The following is a 22683-nucleotide window of genomic DNA, read 5'->3' on the forward strand; positions in this document are numbered from 1 at the left end:
GGCAAATGGAGGCTTCAAACAGTGAAGGACATCCAGGCAGAGGATGCTGCCCTCTGAATATATGCTTAAGGTCTGGGATTGTCCCTAAGGATGTGGGACAGAGACAGTCACATTGTATGACCCCCTTACTGTGAAAAGCTTTTAAAGAGTCTTGAGTTCAAATTCAGATCTTCCCTTCCTCTTGCAAATGGATGATGTTGGGTATGTTACAGTGAAATAGAGTTGGTAAATTCTATCTCCTCACTTTGTTGTAGGGGTTAAATGAGATAATATCTGTATGGACCGGTATGATACCCTGACATACAGTAGGTGCTAAATTGATGTTTGTTTCTCATTCTCCCACTCCACATTTTGATGGATGAAGATGGTATTGGAGTAAAAATCAGTTTAAAGTAGGATTTCTCAACAGTGGCACTATTGACTTTTGGGGCTGGATAATTAATTCTTTGTTGTAGGAAGCAGTTCTGCACATTGTAGGATGGTTAACAGTATCCCCAGCCTCTACCCACTAGATGCCAGTAACACCGAACATTCATGACAACAAAAAATGTCTCCAGACATTGCCAGATACCCCCACAGGGGCAAAATCTCCCCCAGCTGAGAACTACTGGTTTCAAGGGTACAGCGTCAGCCTGAAGGAGAAAAGATATCAGAGAACAGAACATATGTCCCAAGGGGCTCTCATCTCCTTAGCTTCAGTGGAAGAAGGCTTAGTGGACATTGCCCCCTCCCTGTCCCAAATTCCTCTGAAAGACTGCCTAGGATTGTCAGGTATGGGACGATCAGTCCTTCCAACATTCTAATCTAGAAAAATGAATGTATTTGGAGATACAAATGGAAAAATACTTTAATCCTCCTTTGCAAATGTCTCCTGATAATCTAAAAAGGCAACTGTGCTTACAGAGGGAGATAGGAGAGGAGGAGGAGGGAAAGACAAAAAGGGAGAAGGAAGGAGGGGCAGGAGGGGGAAAGAGGAGGCAAAGAAAAAACCAATGTTAACAAGACTATGTACTAGGTGCTTTTTTAAGTTTATAATAGAGATTTCCTCACAATGTCTTTTCAAGATAGGTGTTTACTGTGCCTATTTTGCAAATGAGGAGACCAAGGCTCAGAGATACTAAACATCTTGCCCAAAGACATGTAGGTAGAAACTGTGGGAATCAGGATTCCACAAACCAAACATTCTTCCCCCACCCCATTCTGTTGCTTGGAATACATTTATGGCTACAGAGAGATTCACTTTCTAGTAATTTGACAATTAACTTCTTTAAATTCCATTCAAACCACAATCCAGCCCAAGTCTGGGGCATGGGAATGATCACAGAGAAGTCTGAAGCAGAGCACAGACAAGGCCTTTGGAAATCCAGGCAGCAGGGGGAGGATGAGGTGTGTGTGTGTGTGTGTGTGTGACATGTTCACTGATGTCCTGACAATGACCTCACCCTTGATTGAGGGGCCCTTGGATGACAGACACAGAGAGCTGGTTGACAGGTCTCTGGCCAAAGAGTCAGAAACCTTGTACCCCATTTTACAAACTCTTTTCAAGTGTCCCAGAACATCCAGCTCCAGGGCAGGTGGGGGAGGGAATAGGGAGAGACTCAGGGATAAAAAGTTGTGAGAAAGCTACTACTGCCTGATGTTCTTATTGTGCTGTGGCTGTTGTCAGCCTACAACATCTCAATGGGCCAGCAAGTATGAAAGATTTGAGGAACCATGGGAATCTGTCAAAATGACATACAGGCAGCTTGAAAGGGCCACTGCTGGCCAAATCTGAGACAGTTTGAGCATTACCACAAGTAGTGGTAGTATTGTATTATTAAACCATAGAATAAAATAAGGATCCATGAGTCCATACTGATTTAAACAAAAAAAAAATTGGGAAAGAAGGTGAATCTCCTTCTTAAACTAGAAAGCCAACTAATGAGTGTAGAAGGAATGATGGAGATGGAAAACCACCATTTGGCTACTATCGTCATAATTATTGATTTAGGCATCTATTGATATGGGATATTGAAACTTGTGGGGAGAAATTTTGGTGAATGAGAGGAGATGTATAAATAGCCTTGAAGAACCTCCCCTCAAGACAATTATTCCTTACAAAGGGAAAAAAAGCGTAGCTTTATAGTACAGAAAATGACACCACCTTCACCAATTTAATGTCACCAGGAACGGGAGAAATAGACATCATGTGCCTCCTGAGATCATTCAGTAAACAGAGCACAGTGTACTTCTGTGTATTCCTATCAAAAGTCTATATAGCCTGTATCTAAGCTTGAGAAAACATCAGATAAACCTACCCAACCATGAGGGGCTTTATACTAAATGGCCTGTACTATTCAAAAACGTCAATGTCCGTGGATAGAACTGGAAGGTATTATGCTGAGTGAAATAAGTCAACCAGAGAAGGGCAAACATTATATGGTCTCATTCATTTGGGGAATATAAAAAATAGTGAAATGGGGAAAGAAGAGAAAATGAGTGGGAAATATCAGAGAGGGAGACAGAACATGAGAGGCACCTAACTCTGGGAAACAAACAAGGGGTGGTGGAAAGGGAGGTGGGCGGGGGATGGGGGTGACTGGGTGACGGGCCCTGAGGGGGGCACTTGATGGGATGAGCACTGGGTGTTATGCTATATGTTGGCAAATCGAACACCAATAAAAGTAAATTTATTAAAAAAATAAAAAATAAATTTAAAAAAAAACATAAAATTAGGCAAAAAACTAGGCAATAATTATTACTAATGACTGCAACTTTGTTCAAATCTAGTACTGAATCAATGACACATACATAGTATAAAACATCCCTAAAATTAAATATGTGAATTCGTTACAGATGTGTTTGTATCTATATTTATTGACAGAGAAGAACTATGCAAGGTAATATTGCATAAAGAAAACGGAACCAAAAAAAGAAAGAAAAAAAGAAAACCAAACCAGAACAAAACCCAAATGGCAGAGCAATTAGTGTAAATCTATTTTTCAAATACATGTGTTTGTATATTTGCTTGGGGAAAACACCGAGATGGATTTACATGATATGCATATATAGTGTCTATCTCTGCATGACAGGATTTCCAGTTTTATTTTATAAATGTTTATTAAATAGGGGCTCCTGGGTGGCTCAATTGGTTAAGCATCTGACTTGGTTGCAGCTCAGGTCATGATATCAGGGTCTTGGGATCGAGCCTCACATCGGACTCTGCACCTGGTGCAGAGTCTGCTTGGGATTCTCTCTCCTCCTTCTGCTGCCCCTCCCCTCCCCCTGTGTGTGTATGCAGTCTCTCTTTTTCAAATAAATAAAATCCTTAAAAATTTTTTTATCAAATAAATTTAATAAATGAATAAAAAGAAGAAATACCAATGTTATGAATGACAAAATAAGAACTAAAAGTTCAGGAGGAAAGGAGGCTAAGGAGATAGGATACCTAAATGCAACACAGGACCCATGACAAACTTTCTCTATAGAAGAAGTTATTGGGACAGCTGGTGAGAATAAGAGAGTTAGCTAGCTCACTAGATGAAAAAGAGCAATACATTAGATGATAAGATTGTGTCAATTTTCATTTTCAGATATTGATCATTTTTACTGTGATTCGGTAAGAGAATAATTATTATTTTTAGGACATACGTACTGAAATACGTAGGGGTAAAGGGGCATCATGTCTTCAACTTACTCTCACGCAATTTAAAAATGAAATTGTGTGTGTTTGTGCACACCGCACGCAGTTCGTGCAGGGAGAGAGTGGGAGCCATGTAACCTCCCTTCTGCACAAGGCACCTTCCCATCTGTTAGGCTTCAGTTTAAGTCAATAATTTTCGCTACCATCTTCCCCTTTATTTTTCAAAAATGCTATAATAATGTATAAATATTTACTTGTGAGCGTGTGCTTAATCCTGTGAACCATTTGAACGTGAAGAAAGTGTTCACGCTGATTGTTTCCGCATCCCAGTGCTTACCACCACCTGCTACTTAGGCTCACTCATTAGCTTTGTGACCCTGAGCAAGTCATTTAATCTCCCTCTCTTTTTATCCCTAAAATGGGTTTCCCTCATAGGTTCTTTTGAGAATCGAGATCATTTGCCATCTTTGGTATTTACTGCTAATTTTCTTCCTCTTCTTCCTGGAAGAGCTCATCTCTCTGTCAGTTCCCTTTATGTTAAGTGACAGAAACTGCACTAGAGCTGATTGAAACAAAAAAGGGAAGCTCTGAGCGGGTGGTTCTAAACCACTGCAGAAGTAGGTGAAACCATGGACTCAAATGCCCTCTACTACTCACATCTCCTTCTCATTCTCCCACTTTCTGTGTGTGTGTGTATGTATATGCAAGTGTGTGCATCCGTATGTGTGCACGCTCACGTGTGTGTGCCTGTCATGTCTTTGCTTCTCCCCGTGTGTCACTGTTATTCTCTAAGCTGCCCAGGAAGCTGCTTCTGCGGCTGTGGCTCCCATCATAACCTCCTTCCAGAGAGAAATGGCGCTTCTATTCATTCTCCCAGCTCCAACTGGAAGAGTCCCAGGGAAGAACTCTGATGGCCAACTTGAATCATGTGACACTCCCCTGACTACTAGGGTCAGGGAGGTGGAGACATACAGCTCTCACTCAGGTTAGGATAGGCTGGGGACAATACCCCACAAAGAGGGGGATGCATTTCCAAGGAGGAGCCAAAGAGTTCAGGCAGAAAAAATCTCTCCATGGTTTCTCCACCATGAGAAACACAATATAATACAAAGCAAGATGTGCAGGGCGTAGTGGTAATTGCAACGGCCTCAGTAAGCTATATATGTGTCTTCCTCTCTGGTTAAATTTCTGGCAACCTGGAAACAGGTTAATTAAGACAATGCCTTAATTATGATTCTTTCCCCCTGTATCTAGCACGTGTACATGGGGCGGGAGTACACATTGCTTGAATAAATGAATGAACAGTGTAAGCATCAAAACTTTCTTTCGTCCCTCTGGGTGCTTCTGTGATCCCAGTCTAGGGAAACAGTTACATATTGGCCCCCAAAGAGTCTCCAAGAAGTTTGGCTTCTCGCTCATTAGCTATTTACGTCTTAGAATGGTCTCACTGAGACCTGCCCATTCTCCTTTGCCTTGCTTGGCTTCTTCTGTGAGTTTCCATGTTCCTATTTATAAATCTCACTTGAGCCAGGCCCTCTGGCCCTGATTCTCTCCTCACTCCCTGCCTTCCTCCTATGGGCAGAATGCTTTGGTTAACCCAAAATGGCTCTCAGAGGAGGTACAGCTGCTCATACCAATGTCTTGTGGCTTCAACAAGTTCCCTGCCACAGGAGCAGCAGATTTTTTGAATTGCCTCTTCAGCTCCTGCCTCAAGGGCAGAGCGATCACTCAGCAGCTTCCCTGTTTCATGTATGGAAAAGTCAAGAGGCTGTGAAGGAAGTAATGGGACAAAAGTCCTTGAGTTCCAGGTTCATTCAGTTCTGGACTTTTCAAGTTCCCAGTCCCTAGCCATGGCTAAGCCTTGAACACCCTTCCTCAAACCCCAGAGATGAAGCCAACCACCTTGGGCTGAGCAACCAAGCCCTGTGTGGGGTTCTGGGACACCACAATGATGCACACCAGTTCCTGTCCTTGCAAGGCTCCCATCCCCAGCAGGCAACCGGGAAGGAAAGCCATTAGTACAATGGAGTGTGATGTACCAAGGTTTTAGGCCATGAGCTGCACAACACAGAAAACATTAGAATGCTGCAAATGGCTTCTGCACCTGCAAAGACCTTGGTTTGACTCCAGAAAATCTTCTAGGGCTCATTTACCAAATACCTGCTTACAGAAATAACTCAAGAAAAACCCTTCAAAGTTATTTATTTACAATCATAGCAATTCTTAAGCTGGAAGAAACTTGAAGATAATCTAATCCCAAACCCTGAATTCACAAGGGAACACACCAGATCTACAATTACACAATTAAATCACTGCCATGGTGTGCAAACTACCCCTAAGGATGTCATCTTAATAATGCATATCATTTTCTGTTGGAAAAAAAAATAAATTAAACATTGAAGCATAAGGCTTTGAGCTACACATACCATTGTCACACTAAATTTTCCCAATAAGGAGGTGGATGATTTTATTCCATTTACAAAGGAGGAAACGGAAGCACAGAGGTGTTAAATGATAGCCCAAGGTCACAAAGCTGATAAATGATGACTCGGTATTTGAACTCAGGCTTACTTATGTCCATGGACACTATTCCTATGAGAATGGAAATGTACTGAATTCCTGTTAAAAACCTGGGTCCTTGTCTTAAATCTACCACTAACAAGTTATGTGAACTGGGAAAGCTCTTTTCATCCTTTTGGGACTGAGTTTCCTGTTCCATAAATCGAGCGGGGTTAGCGATAGCAATACACTGTATGACGCATGAATGGCTACCCTACCATCCTATGCGCAAGACAGACATGATTATAAAATCAGGGCACTAAAAAAATAAATAAATAAAATAAAATCAGGACACTGTTTCCCCCTGAGCTCACATTGGGCTTCTAATGCAGAGCGTCATGCAACCCTTAGCAATTGGTACAGAATAAAACTTATTTGCCACCCTTTGGCTCTATGAGCTCTCAGATCTTTGCCAGCTCTATTTAGTCTGTGCAAACTCTGGCCCTGGATTTTGTCATTTCTTTGCAGTGCTGGAAATAAAAAGGGAACAGCTTATCTATGATTCTGCAGAAAGAATCCTGCCAGATGCAGAGCCCTACTGTTCTGGCTGATGGCAGAGCTGTGCCCAGGACTCCAGAGGGGAGGACCTGCCATAAATGTGAAGGGTTACAACTCTGCCCCACACAATGGGAATCTTCCCTTGTGACTGGCATTCACTGGGATGTCACATCGTTCTCCAGCAAAACGAATCTCTATTGCTGAAATGGTTTACCACCACCACCAAGGCCCCAGGGAGTATATGAAAAACATCAGTCCTCTCACATGCTCACTGACACACTGGCCAGAGGGATGGGGTGAGGGTGTGGGGGGGTTATGGGGAGACAGTTAGTCAGAGTTATCTCTAGGGAAGATATCCAGAAGTGCCAAGCTATTTCAGGTGGTTGAGCCTGGGACAGGAGGTGACAGAGGAATGGAACATCAAAACAACATTGACATCTGATGCGAAGTTAACAAGTGCCATCAAATGCCATGTGCAGAGGCAACAGGCAGTGTCAAACCCGAGAGAGCAGAGTACCTGGCCAAATCACCAGGCTGTCCAGACCTCAGCAGTGTCTGCAGCGTGCAGGTCACCCCCACCTGCCAAGAGCTACCATGAAAAAAAGAGGGGTCTATTCTTCCAAGTGTCTATTTGAGTACAGTGTCAAATTACCCTAGGTTGCCAGCGAGTGCCCATGGCCCCGGCTCTGCCCTGGGAGGTGAGTCAGCCCAACTCTGAAGAAAGCCCTGCAGGCCCTGGGAGGAGAGTATTGTACGGGTGAGGCAAGTGGACAGGGACAGCCCTGACACCGTGTAGACGAGGAACCTACTTCCTAAGTGGGCCCTGGGTCCCCTACCCTCTGCACCCCAGACTGGGCTCTATTTCAGGTATTGTCTCTAACCCTGTTCTCAGGCTACTCAACCAGAGATAGTAGCACAACCCATGCAGCCTCATTAGGTGACTCAGTGAAAACAAATAAACCACTTTCTCCAAGAAAAAGAAATCCACAGGAAGGATCCAGATCTGTCCTCTTGTTGGTCTAGCTCAGCGATTCTCCAACTGTGGCCCTCTGGCCAGGAGCATCAATATCTTTTTACCATCACAACACATCAATAATGTTAATTTAATATACTTCCCTTCTTGCAAGAGTCAATATAGCTTAGTGAGAAGACCAAAAGCCCTGGCACTTGTTACAAATGCACTGTGGGCTTAAAATGATAAATAAAATTAGTATTTGGGAGAGACGGAAGTGGAAGGAAAAATAAGCCCCCCCCTTCATCTCCTTAGTGTTCAGCCATTACAATCCCATAATTGTAGCCAATAATAACTACCATTTATCTAGATGTGGTCATGAGCCAGGTGCTGTGGTGAGCACTCTACATGTATCATCTTTCAGTAAATTTTTAGGGATGTGGCTTTATTTTACAAAAGAAGAAACTGAGGCACAGTGAGATTAGACATCTCGTTGAGGGCATTCAGCTCTTCCTAAGTGTCAAAGTTGGGACCTGGCCCCATGTCTGTCTGACTGTAATAAGTCTTGGCCATGTTGCCTTAATCTGATAACCACTGTCCCTCACTGCCTCCACCCCAACCCCAACACTCTTCATTGTGGTTGATGTGGGGCCAGAGCAAGACCAGGAGTGTGAGCTTCTTTGTACACACTAGGTGCTTAATCCATGGGAGTGCTCTCCCCTTGCCTTTTAGAACATTCATCCTCTGTTGCCTGGTCCTCGAGAGGATGCCCCTGTATCACTTTGTTGATTGATTCCCTTTGATGTTGCAGGAGCCCCCTCGCTTTTGTGCATAGTCCAAGGAGAAACCAGAGGTTTTGCCTCAAACTGGCTCTGTTGAAAGTCACATCCCAGGAAGATGCTCCCGCTAACAGAGATAGTGGGACACCAAGGTATGCCCTTTCTCCAGCCTCTCATCACTGTAACATCTCTGGGCCCTTAACCTCCTTCTCCTGAAGGAAACCAAAGCCCTGCATGGTTGCCAGACCTGCGCATGGATGCCATGGAAACAAGAGAGCAAGAACCAGATTCCAGGTTTCTGGATTCTGGATTCCTAGCCACTCCCTCACACAACACTGTCACTTGGGGAAGAGAGATGGGCATCCTGCCACCGGCTACCTGGCCGAGGGCCCAGCTAAGGGTCAGAACTGTCTCTTTGCCAGCCAGGGATACTCATAAGCTATCAAGTGTTGTTCTAAGCTGCTTCCTTGGGAAAAGCAGCTATAGGGTATGGTGGTTGGACACAGTAGATCTAGACCCAAATAGCCTTGGTTCAAATCCCAGATAGTGGTGTATCTGTGGCCAAGTTACCTAACCTCTGTAAGCCTCAGTTTCCTTACCTGTAAAATGGGGGTAACACCTTCATGAAGTTGTGACGAGCATCATCTGTGCTATACTTGCCCTTTACACATGTTTTCTCATTAGATCCTATAAAAACACTTTGAAGTAGGTATTATTATCTCTATTCTCATGAGAAGAAACAGACACAGAGCTGAGAAATATCTTGCCCCAGGTCCCATAGATGGCAATGATTTTAATAATGATATTTAACATTCAGTAACTCTTACTATGTGCCAAGCCTAACAAAACCGGGTAGCTAAGTTGTCCCTAATTTATAAAAAGTAGTAAGAGCTGAGACACAGAAAGACTAACCTGCCAAGACCCTAAAGCTTGTAAATGGCAAAGCCACAACATCACCCCGGCAGTGTGGCTTCAGAATCTGTGCTCCTGGTGGCTGTTTTCACCCGAGATCTCTGTCTGCTACACCATGCTACCTAGTGATGAGCTGCGGAATCAGCCATTTCATGAAAAACAACAACAACAACAACAACAAGCTCTTCTTAACCTTTAACAGCTTTGGTCGCCTGAGGAAGAGTTATAAGTCACAATCATCATCACCGAATAGAAGTGGTTCTAACAGTCCGAATGAGAGCTGATTGTCCGATCAGAGCCCAGGTTCTCAGTGGGGCGCTCATGGCACTGTGTATGGGACAGTTCTTTGCTGTCACGTGGGGAGGGAGCTGTCCCTCATCTTGCAGGATGATCAGCACCCCACTCCACCTGTGGAATGCAGGGACTCCCTCAACCCATTGTAATATCCCGAAATGCACCCCCCACAACTTTTACAGATTTTCTGGGTGCTGGGGAGGATTACGCCCAAGGTGAGAACCCCTAAAATGGAGGATTACCTACTTCTCTCTCCTCTTTTCACTAATTTAGTTCAACCCAAGGAATTAGGACAGAGCAGAATCAAACCAGGACCAGCCACCTGTAGGAGACTGAGTGTAATTAAGTACCCAGTGGAGTGCTGGGGGGCAACGGGCAGAAGAACCCTGGTGAAGGAGGAAGAGATGCTACCCAGGTACGTGGTCAGAAATGGCTCTGTGGCAACTCTCCTGGCTGGAGGTTGGGGCAGAGGAGGAGGCCAAGTGGAGAAGGGGATGTAACCTAAGAGAGGCCAACTCACCCCCTTTGCTGTTCAGTGGCTGGGAGAAGGCTAGGGCAGGCCCAGCAGAGGTGGAGAGCTCCAGGGGTGGAGGTCGGGATGCCAGACCTGGTAGGCTGTGTCACCGTGGTCAAGTCCTCTACCTTATGTTCCTCAATTTCCCCAGCAACCCCCGATGGTGGCCTCCCTGCCCACTTCCCAGAATTGGAGGCTCAAGGGACATTGGGAATGTGAGGGTGCTCAGAACAGTAAGTATCACTGGTATTTCCTTTGTGTCCGAGGTAAGTCACTGGGCACTGAGCACTGTTTCTCTTTGAATATCTGTCACCATTCATAGAAGGATGAACTATTTGCCAGGCCCACACTCAGTGATTCATTTGTCCCCCCGAGGATACCACGAGAGTACTTCCTTTCCAGGAGAATCACTGCCAAGTGCCAAAAACCTCGAGGGTGGTGTGCATGGGCTGTCCAGAGTGCGGGGAAGGAGCATGTGACCTGGGCACAAGGCAGGCTCTCAGTCTTTGCTGCCCCTCCATTAGGAAGGCCAGGATTGGGGGTGCCTGGCTGGCTCAGTTGGTAGAGCATACAGCCCTTGATCTAGAGCTAGATCTAGACGTTGTGAGTTCAAGCTTTATGATGGGGGTAGAGCCCACTAAAAAAAATAAATTAAATAAATAAATACATAAATAAAGTTAAATTTAAAAAAAGAATGCCAAGATGTAGCCGTAAGCAGCATTTTAGGGCACTGTGGTTCAGGATACGATACATGCTTTGGAGTTCTACATCGTATATGTGTTTATTTTTGAGGAAGGAAAGAGAACACTACAGACTGAGTGCTTATTGTGCTCCAGCGACTGTGCTAAGGGCCTGACGTGCATTTGTCTCATTTAATTATTGCAGCACGTCAGCCACACACATGAGGAAACTGAGAAATATAGAGTTAAGTGATTGCCTAAAGTGGTACACCTACAGGATGTGATAAACAAAATAATGCCCCCTTCCATGTCCCTGGACCCCAGAATCTATGATAATGTCAGGTTCCATGGCAAAGGGAATTCAGATTATTGATGCAATTAAAGTAAGATCAGCTTACTTTAAAGATTGATTGATTGATTGATTGATTGATTTGAAAGAGAGAATATGGGTGCACGCAGAAGGAGGGGCAGAGGGAGAGAGAGGATCTCAAGCAGACTCTGTGTTGAGTGTGGAGCCTGCCATGGGGCTCAATCCTCGAATCCTGAGATCATGACCTGAGCCAAAATTAAGTCAGATGCATAACTGACTGAGCCACCCAGGCACCCCAAGACCAGCTGACTTTAAAATCAGATTATTGTAGTAATCTGGGTGGGCCCAATGTAATCACAAAGGTCCTTAAAAGTGGAAAGGGAGGCAAAGAGGAGAGGTAGAGAGGGGGCATGCGAGGGACCTTAGGGAATTAAAAGTGAGCCTCCTCTTCTCTCCTAAGTGTTCTGCCACTAGAATTCCATAATTACAGCTAATAATAGCTACCATTTATCTAGAAGTTATGAGCCAGGCACCATAGTGAGCACTACACACATATTATTTCTCTGCAAAGTTTGCCATGAGAGACATGGCTTTATTTTTTTAAGATTTTATTTATTTATTCATGAGAGACACAGAGAAAGAGGCAGTGGGAGAAGCAGGCTCCCTGCAAGGAGCCCGATGTGGGACTCGATCCCAGGACCTTGGGATCACCACCTGAGCTGACAGCAGATGCTCGACCACTGAGCCACCCAGGTGCCCCAGAAATGTGGCTTTATTTTACGAAAGAAGAAACTGAGGGACAGGAAGGGTAGACACCCTGTGGATCAAAGGTCAGACCCCTAGGGCAGCGCCCTGCAAAGCTGCTTATTCTGAATGCACACTCACTGCCTGTGGGGAGGGCTAAGGGCAGCTATGGGACCACTGCCCCCCAAATTCTCCATGAACTCAAGAAGGCCATTCAGCTACAGGGCCTTCTGTCATTATCTGTGGTCTTCACAAATTGAAACTTGAGCATTTTTCAAAGATACTGATTCTTTCTTCACTACTCAAGGCTTGGTGAGAGGTGTTTCTTTTTGGTTCTCTCAGATGTGTTTAGGGAATGGTTAGGTGTTCTCTACATAGTAATTGTGCTCCAACATTTCTCTATGTCCACGACTCTAATTTCTCTAAATTATACCAGGAGACATCTGGCTTCTGATTTTTTTTTTTTTTTTTTTTGACATCTGGCTTCTGAATCTCATTTCTTATGGGCCACCTTTGTGACAGAGTTCAGTCAATCACTAAACAACCAATTAAAATCTGTTGCACAAACTTGCACAAAGATTTTGCCCACCCTTCCTTCTTTCCACCTCAGATCCTGAACTGGAGTCTTAGTGCTACAGAATCATTCTGGGTTGGAACATGAGTAGTCATGTCCTACAGTTAGGGAGAGGAGTTGAGCTCAGAAATTCAAGTCTTCTGACTTCCGAAGCTCAGTGTTTCTGAAATATTCATTGCCATCTGCCTTCAGAACTTCTAGGAAACAAGAAAAAGGAAAGGGAAGAAAAATGGGACCCATGCTCTGCTGTCAAGGGTCTCAGAACAGTTACTCAATGTCTTTGGTTTCAGTCTTTTGTAATCCGCTATTAGGAGCCTGAGTTAAATGGTCCCTAAGGTCCCTTGCAGCCCATATGAGGCCTACCCTAATCTTCCTGGGTATCAAGCCCTGATACCTAATTTGTGCTTCTTCTATCTACTATTTCTTTAGAATCTTGTGATTTGCCAGGCCCAGTAGCTTAGCTAATGAGCCACCATCTATCACATTGCATGGGGAGATGAGTATAATTGTCTAGTATATTTACAGACACTCACATCAAACCTCTTTTTATCCCTGAAGAGTCTAAGATACCCCAAAATATAGTGACTTTTCATCAGGAAGAGTAAAGAAATTTTAGTAGAGCAAAACACTCACTAAGAATCTATACAGTAGTCCTCCTTATCCATGGTTTTATTTATAGTTACCCAGTCAGCCATGGTCTGGAGGCAGAAGATGCTCCTTCTGATATGCCACCAGGAAGTCAGTAGTGGCCTAACGCTATGTCACAACACCTACGTCATTCACCTCACCTCATCTCATCACGCAGCCATTTTATCATCTCACATTATCACAGGAGGAAGGGTGAGTATAATAAGATATTTTGACAAAGAGAGACCACATTCACATAACTTTTATTATAGTATATTGTTATAATTGTCCCATTTTATTGTTGTTAATCTCTTACTGTGTCTAATTTATAAATTAAACTTTTTTTAAAAAATAAATTAAACTTTATCATAGGTATGTCTGTATAGGAAAAAAACAGGGTATATATAGGGTTCACTACTATTCATGGTTTCAGGCATCCCCCGGGGTTCTTGGAACGTATCCCCTGGGGTTCTTGAAATGTATCCCCTGTGGGTAAGAGTAGCTACTGTATTAACATTTTCTGGCATTTGCTGAGCACCAACAATGGGCAAGATCGGTAGACACTGTATATACGTCATCCATTTCTCACTAAGACTCTGGAGATAATTATTTCCTCCATTTTAGGGATGGGAAGACTGAGGCTTAGAGAAGCTAGGTTGATTTGCCCAAGGTGAAAACATGGGTGGGTGGGATAGGACATAGTCCATATGGTCCCAAATCTAATGTTATTTATACTGCACTATGTATCAGACAGAGTGCTGGCTTCCTTCTTCATTTCCAGAGCCCTTTGTTTATACCAATTATTCAAGGTCTGACCACACTCATCCCATATTAAATCCATTTTTTCCAGATCTGCCTCACTCATTGGTCCATCAATCAAACAACTGACCTTTACCAGGACACTCACTACATCTTACTCATCTCTCTATTCCCTTGCCCAGACCTAGACATAGCTCCCAACAGGTATACAATATATGCTCGCCAACTAGCATGCATCAATATTCCGAAAACATCCTCTGCAATGAATACCATGCTGATGAATTTTGATGAAAGGAGCCTTTTTTAAACATTATTTTAAGATAGAAAAATAGGCATTTGTCATACTATCCATTATAAACATCCTCAGCTAAGCCTCTTTTTTTTTTCTGCCTCAATTTTAAAAGTTATGTTTGATCCATTGGAATGGCCTATATAGTTTGAAGCTTTTACCATTGCTAGACCTGTGATCAGATTGCTCCCTGGGCATACACTCAAACACAGGAAGGAGAAATGTGATTAGTACCCAGATTCTCCTGCCATCCACCCCCTGTCAGTGTCTGGATCCATCGTGCTAATGAGCATAATCATGACTGATTCAGTCCCTGAGTTTCATTGTATAGACTCTAGCCTCCTGCTGAATCGAATTTTGATTTCCCCAGATTCCTGGGGAGTTCTGAAAAACTGAGAAAAACAAAGAACTCAACATCAAAGTGAATCCTTGGCTATCACATATATTTCCTTGCCCAGAGACCCGTCACTTTGTCATTGGGACACCTTTCCTTGGTTAATATTAGAATAGAATTATGGGGCTCAAACAAGGCATCTTATTGATTCACCGTTAGCCAAGAGGGCCGTCTCTGGAGTGATGTTCAGGGCTGCTTCTTGGACTTAAAACTTGAATAGTTCTCTGCCAATGTTTTTTCCTCTGACATAAGGGGAGAGTTGGATTAGAAGATGCCTGTAGACTCACGTACCAACACCTACACTCTGGCTGGCACATTATCAAATTTACATTGCTTCCCTAGTGGAAATTTTTGTAGTTAGGGTATTTTCTGTTTGAGGCATTCAGTAAATCCCAGATTCAGAGCTGAAGAGAGCTCCAAAATTCCTATAATTAAGCTCTATAGTATTACAGGCAGTAGAACTCCCAAAGCATCACCCGTTCCAGCAGTCAGCCCAGATTCCAGAACATAACCTAAATCCTTCCTCTTGTCCTCATTTTCAGCACTCCCATCCTGGTCCAAGCCACTGTCATCCTTCACCTGGACCACTGCCATTGCCTCCTAAGTGGTATTTCAGCATTGCCCCCGATGTACCAGCCAGAATGTTCTTTGAAAGAGATAAACTAGGTTGTAATCATTCTTTTGTTTAAGCCTTCTAGTGAATTCCCACTACATTTAGTTTTTTATTTTTAAGTATTTTTTAGAAACTGTTTATTTTCCATCAACCTTATTTCCATTCTGTTCGCCTTTGTGGAAGAGTAGTTTAGGACCACTCAGGGATTGTTCCTACCCACTCAGTGACCTGAGTGGTGGGAGCTGCAGACCTGAGTGTTTCACTCTTCAGTATGGAACTAATGACTAAACACAGGGGGCACCTGTACACCATTAGACCAGCATATGACTTCAGGTTGAGTAGCAGCAAACTCAAGAGCTGGAGCAGTCCATTCATCCCGAAATCCTTCCTGGGTCACAGTCTTTGGAGCAGTGGCCTGCCCTTCCTTTTCAGGATCTCTGTAGAAGTGGAAATCAGGCACGACCTCGCACAGGTGGACACAGGAAATGGTGCCACGCACACACAGAACCTCCTGGGCCAGTATCCACCACATCAGATCCCCGAGTGAGCTCCCTTCTTGCAAGGAATGGTGATGTCCACATAGTTCAGAGGAGAGTCTGTGTTACACAGAATGACGGTAGGCAGGTTAACATAGGATGCCTCTGTGAGAGGGTGGTGGTCAGCCCTGGGATCACTAACTAGCAGGAGTCTCGGCTCCCAGGAAGCTTCCTGGATCTGGCTAGCAGAGGTTCTAAGAATGAAGCGGCCAGCAATAGGAGTGCTGCAAACTTCAGCCCAGCCCACTGGCCAGTATTCCTGGATGATATGACACTGACTTCAGCTGGGTTTTCAGTGAACAATAGCATGAGCTGCCAACAGAAGCTTCTCCTGGGTCCCCTTCACATTCATGATGTAGATGCCTTCACTCTTCTTCTGTAGCTGTACTGTTCCATTTGGAAGTTAAGGTGGTGCCACCCAAGTGGGTTCCTACTGTCCTAAGGAATCTGAGGACAACCTCCTTTATTTGCAGGACCTCAAGGGCTCCAGAGATTGTGAAAGTTCCCCTTTAAGCTACAGTGGGAATGCAGAACAACATATGGACCCCTCCCTGGATAGCGCAGAAAGGAATTCCCACTGTATTTAAAATTAACTCTAATCTTCCCATGGCCAACCAAACCTTAGAGCTCTGGCCCCTGCCTCCCTCTCTGACTTCATCTCTTTCCACTCTCTTCCTCACTCTCTGCCCCAGATTCACAGGCCTCCGGCTGTTCCTAGAAAACAGCAAATGTGTTCCCCACCAATGGTGTTTGCCCTTGCTTTTCCCTCTGCCTGGAACACACTTATCCCTGTTCTTACAATAGCTAGCTTCTTCTCACCCTTCAGGCCCACGTGTCACCCTCCCTGTGATTGCCCTGACCATTTCACCCCAAGAAGTCCTCACCATCACCCTCCATCACAGCACACTGGCTTATTTCCTTCACAGGTGGCATCACCACCTGAAATGATTATGTCTACTGTTTGTATCATTTACAAATATCTCTTCCCTCTAGAATGTGGGGTGTTGTTCTTTCCAATGATGGACTTTTCCCCAGAACCTAACATAGGATCTTGCACTACTAGGTGCTCAATAAATTTGGATTGAATAAATGAATGGACTGTGTACAATGTATAATAAGAAGCTGTTAAGTCTATTTGTAGTGTGGAAAGTTTTCCTGGAGGAGATGACCTCTGGTCTGATTCTCAAAGCATATGGAGTCTCAGGTCAGGTGTGTAGGGCAAGAGAGGATGTGGAGCAGGGAACAAATATGTAATATATGCCACTGGGCTACATGAGCCAGGCCTGTGCAGCATGCTCTGAGAGCATACAAAAGGAAGTGACTCAAGCAGGGCAGAGGGTTGGCAGGAGGCTTCAGCAAGGATACGATGTCTGATCTGAGCCTTGAGAACTGAAGACAGCTCACAGACAAAGATGAAGAAGAGGCATTTCAGGCAATGTAAGTGTCCTGGGACCAGACAAACAGTATGGAAGAGGATGGTGAAAAGAGGGCATGCCTACTAAGGATCTGGGATTTTTTTTTTTTTTTTTTAGAAAAACATAAAAAAATAGAACGCTGTTTTCACCACACCACAGAAAGTAAACAGATAGACACTATTACTTAACAATAAGCAATGGGACTCTGGCAGAAACAAGGATGAGTCAGGAAAGGTTTCTATAGATCTAATTTTAAGCACACATGGTCAAATAATTATATACATATGTCCAAAACATTTTTTTTTGTTACTTTTGTTTGGTCAAAGGGCTTGACGCACAATCAGATTTGTATGCTCAGATGGGCTTCTCTAACTGTGGTGAAGGACCACATATTTAAATTTCCAATCTATCATACTCAATACTTTTGTAAAATACAACAAAAATGGCATGAACACCAAATTATAATAAATGTTCCCTAACACTTACTCTGTTTCTGTATTTATTTCCTCCTGGCTTGGTAAGAAGCACCTGGTAGACCAGCTCTGACCCATGGATCACACTTTGAACTACACTGCGCTAGAGTACCAACTGGCAGGGAGGCAATGGAGACCATCTAGAAAGGTCCAAGGAGAAGATGGTCTTAGGACATCATCTGGTCCAGACCCTTGCTCTTTGGGCAGGTGGACAAACAAATCATCTGTTTTTCAGAATCCTGTGTTATACTTTTGTGTTCCTTATTGATATTTGCTTTTCCATGTCACTGACAGTTGGGGTCCTCCACAAACTCATAAATATTGTTTGACTGAAGAAGGGACCCCTTTCCAAGGCTGGGAGATGGTATCCTGCTTCAATGGTCACTGCCAGTTAACTCTTCCATAGGTTGAAGGATGTTACTTTGGGGACATTTTGTCTTAGAATTCAGCATGTACCTTCTGACCTACCAAAAATAACAAAAATAATGTTTTGAATTTATATATCCAACTTTATGAATGTATGTGTTTCATTCAGATATGTTCTAGCACCCCTGATCCATCTTTGTTGTACGTGCAAGGGTCACATTATGGTTCGATCTTACTGTTTATTTTGCATGGTATGGTGAAAATAGCACAGGCTGTGGATACATGTTGGAATTCCAGTTGTCATTTTACTGGTTCTATTTGGCAAATAAAGTGACAGAAATTCTGTGAGCTTCAGCATCTTCATCTGAAAAAAATGTGAGAAATAACTTTCATCTCAGAGTCATTTTGAAGATTAAATACCATATGTGAAACACTTGGCATACGGTAGGTACTCAGTAAATGTGGGACCCTTTACCTTATTTATTTTGTTCCCTGCAGTACTGTTAGCCATGGGCTGGAGGAAAAGATTGAAGCTCTCTTAATTGCCTTTAGTTATAACAATTGCGCAGTCTGTCCTTAGACAGTTTCTGTTCCACCCAATGCAACAAATCCTTCATCCTGAGTAATTACAAGCAAATGCATAGTTACCCGTGGATCCCAGCCCCAACTGCTCCCAACACAGTTGGTGTAATGATAGCAAGCTCTGGAACCTCATAAAGCTCATCATGCTCAGGCTGTCCCTAAGCACATTGGATTGAGCTTGCTGTAAAAGACAGCTCTGTTGGCTTTCGCCCTTCCTGGAAGCTTGCATTTAATTACTCCTTGAGCTGAGTTTATAGACCAGAGCTAGATGTGTAAGATCAAAGGGAAACTGAGCCTCAGGGAAGGAACAGGAAATCACTTCAAAATGCCTTCAGGCAACAGGAATGGCAATGATTCAACAATCAGGCCCTCACAGGTGGCTTCCCCAGGCTCTGGGCAGACTCTCTTTAGATTGCCCAGAGGACAGAGGGTTCCCCAGACTAACACCGGCTGATAACATCCACACTGTGTGAAATATGTGCTTCCTGTTCAGAAGTTATGGGAAGTAAGAACCACCATGAAAACAGTGTTTGGCTCTGAACAGTGACCAAGAGAACCTCTGAATCTCAGCATTCCCTCCCCTTCTCCACACAGTCCTGCCAAGCCCTGCCCTGCTCTGCTCTGCCCTGGCAGGTTGGAGGGTGGCCCATGCACTCCCTGGCAGCTGCTCAAGTGCCCCCTGGGAATGCTGGGCCTCTCTCTGCTCAGGGCTGGCACCCTTCTGCTCTGTTCTCGTTTCCCTGATTCTCTTTCCCAATGAAATGGGCTGTCCATGGAATAATTCTGGAGTTACTGGTGACTGTCAACAAGAAAGGGTCGGACAGATCCTGGGTCTAATCTCAGCTCCCCCTCTTGCTAGCCCTGTAACCCCAAATCTCATCTTTCTCACCTGCAAATTGTAGGTGACAATGACACCTATGTCATGAAGTTGTGCAATGAATCGACAATGTACTAAAGTGCTTAGCACAGTGCCTGGCATACAGTGGATAGTCATCAAATACCCTCATTATTGGTTGTTATTTTTATTATTAATGAGCAGCTGGCATGCCTATTCCCAGATCATCAAAGATATATTAGTTTCATAGGGCTGCTGGAACAAAATACCATAAACTGGATGGCTTAATACTACAAAAATGTATTCTAGAGACAAGAAATCTGAAATCAAGGCATTAGCAGGGCCTCACTCCCTCTGAAGGCTCCAGGGAAGACTCTCTTCCTTGCCTCTTCTAGCTTCTCATGGCTGTTGGCATTCCTTGGTGTTCCCTGGCTTCTAGCCACATCATTCCAATCTGTCTTCACATTACCTCCTCTGTGTCCCTATCCTCTTCTCTGCCTTATTTCCTTTTGCCACTTTCTTCTAAGGGCACTTGTGAAGATATTTAGGACTTACCCAGATAATCCAAGATAGTCTCCTCAACTCCAGATCCTTAACTTCATCTCATCTGTTACCACATAAGGTAATACTCACTCTTTTGCCCTACAGGTAATATTCATAAGTTCTGGGGATTAGGGCATGAGCATAGCTTACTGGAAGCTATCCCGTTAAACCCACCATAGAAGATATTCCCCAGGAACATGGGTTTGGGAAGGAGGGCTTCTGCGTGCTTCTCGTTCAAGTGTCTCAAATCCTGATAGCATTTGATTATCACCTGCAAAACCCTCTTTCCTGTCTCTCTAGGAACCCATTCATGACCATGCCAGATTCTAACATGGTTACTAGGACCCTGGAGCCATGATATATACAGTCTGAGGTGAGTTTGTGGGATGGAGGGGGTGAGACAGAATTGGCTATAGTGATTAGAGATATGTCACTGGAACAAAGGAACTCTTAAGAAAGAACATCAAATTTTGGCTCACATTATACATAACAGTGGGGATACTGTAGACAGCCAAGCCTAGGGTTATCTGCTCTTACCTTATGTCCCTGGATATGAATTAAACCATTATTAATCTTTACTCTTGATGTTAAGTGGCTTTGATGCCCTCAAAACTGTTCAAATAAAGTATTTCTCTCAGGGCGCCTGGGTGGCTCAGTCTGTTAAATGTCCAACTCTTGGTTTCAACTCAGGTCATGATCTCAGGGTCATGGAATTAAGCCCCATCCCAGGCTCTGTGCTCGGTGGGAAGTCTGCTTGTGGATTTTCTTTCTCTCTCTCTCTCTCTCTCTCTCTCTCTCTCTCGGCCCCTCCCCCTGCTCACTCCCTCTCTCCCTCAAATAGATAAATAAATCTTTTAAAAAAATATATTACTCTCAATCCTTGATCGCTGAGGAAGCACCATGTTCAAAAGACACTATGCATATTGTATTCTATGGATTTGTAGAATATAATGTCACCCAATAACTTGGATTTGAATGTACAGTGGCAGCTCTGGGGGAGATGGAGGGGAGAAATGTGAAGTTAGAGGTCTCAGGTAGAGTTTCCAAACCAGGAGTTGGTGGAAGTGGAGGTAGAAAGCCTCAACTTTCCTTACCCTAGACCAGTCCCATGACCTCTGCATATTCTTGCCTCTCATGGGGCTCAGTGCTCTCACTCTAAAATGAGAGGGTATAATGGGCTAAATAAAGTTCCCCCCGCCAAGATATTCATGTCCTAATCCCCACAACCTGGGAATTTCACTTTATATTGGCAAAAGGGACCTTGTAGATGTGATTAAATCGAGGATCTTGAGATGGGTAATTATCCTGGATTCTCTAGGTGGCTCTTAATGTAATTGTAAGTGTCCTACTAAGAGGAAGGCAAGAGGGAGATCTGACTACAGAAGAGAAATCATGTGGTAACTGAAACAGAGATTGGAGAAGTATATCCACAATCCAAGGAACACCAGCCACCATTAGAAGCCAGGAGAGGCAAGAATCCTTCCTCCAGAAGGAACCAGTTGTGCCAACATCTTGATTTTAGTGCTGGAAGACCCATTTCAGACTTCTGATTTCCAGAACCATAAGAAAATAAATTTCTGTTGTTTTCAACCATTAAGTTTATGGCAATTTGTTCTAATAGCAATAGGAAAGGAATGCAAGGAGTTAGACCATATCCCTGCAATAATGATAATTATACAAGAATGTTCAAGGGCTCAGCTTGGGCCAGGCATTCTGTAACAAGTTGTATTCCTAATTTACTCCCATCTTCATCCCTGAGAGGTAAGTATTATTAATCTCAGGGAACCGAGATTTAGAGAGGTTCATTAACTTTGCTAAAATTAAACAAGTAAATGGAGAGCCGGGATCTAACCTCAGGTCCAGCTGCTTCCTAAGGATCCATGATACACTGCTTGCTTTTATATAAGCAATTTCTTGACAGTTTTTACTATATTATACATTTAAGAAAAAAATTCATGACTTACATAAGCCATTCAATTTCTACTTCCCAGTGGAACTCTAAATATCAGTGTGTGTATATACAAAGTGAGATCTTTTTCTCACATTTCCATTTCTTAGATTATGTTAAAATTGCCTTTAGCAATTTCATGAAATCCAGTTTCAGTAACATAAGAACTCACTCAATGGGAAACGAATTTCTAGTCCTTAGATTAGATAAAATATGTTAGGGCAGCCCGGGTGGCTCAGCAGTTTAGCACTGCCTTCAGCCCAGGGCCTGATCTGGAGACGTGGATCGAGTCCCACTTCGGGCTCCCTGCATGGAGCCTGCTTCTCCCTCTGCCTGTGTCTCTGCCTCTCTCTCTCTCTTTCTGTCTCTCATGAATAAATAAATAAAATCTTTTTAAAAAATACATTAATAAAAATTATCTCAAACTTGAAAATACAAATTGATCAAATAATATTGATCTTGAAAATACAGTATGTCCTTATAATGTCTTCCTGCAGCACTGTTGGACTGGCTCACCTAAGGAGGGTTTCATTCTTTTGGCTAGTGGCTCTCAAACGTTTTGGTCTCAGGATTCCTTTAACTATTAAAAGTATTATGGTATTAACTATTAAAAAGTATTGAAGACCTTTTCCTATGTGGGTTATACTTACTGATCTTTACCATCTTAGAGATTAAAAATTTTTAAATTCAAAATGTTTATTAGTTCATTTAAATAATAATAAACTCATCCCATATGAATACAAGTCACATTTTTATGAAAAAAATATGTATGTTTCCCAAAACCAAATAATTTAGTGAGAAGAGTTTGTATTTTTACAAATTCCTTTAATGTCTGGCTTAAAGAAGACCTCTGGCTTCTCATATA

At 43.4% G+C, this 22683-nt stretch overlaps 1 long non-coding RNA gene across 4 annotated transcripts; it reads left to right on the forward strand.

Annotated features, from left to right (window-relative positions):
• The first annotated feature begins 8710 nt into the window (after positions 1-8710).
• On the forward strand, positions 8711-21426 carry LOC144283278 (uncharacterized). 4 transcript variants are annotated; one of them, XR_013351724.1, is made up of 8 exons: positions 8711-8810; positions 9525-9653; positions 9890-10031; positions 10282-10396; positions 13118-13278; positions 15050-19949; positions 20171-20243; positions 21189-21426. It is a non-coding gene; the product is annotated as an uncharacterized LOC144283278 (long non-coding RNA). The 4 variants fall into 4 exon arrangements; XR_013351721.1 differs by having other exon boundaries at positions 9525-9625; XR_013351723.1 differs by having other exon boundaries at positions 9525-9625; positions 10282-10363.
• The last annotated feature ends 1257 nt before the right edge of the window (positions 21427-22683 follow it).

This window comes from Canis aureus, chromosome 14, assembly GCF_053574225.1.
Source record: "Canis aureus isolate CA01 chromosome 14, VMU_Caureus_v.1.0, whole genome shotgun sequence".
NCBI classification, from domain to species: Eukaryota; Metazoa; Chordata; class Mammalia; order Carnivora; family Canidae; genus Canis; species Canis aureus.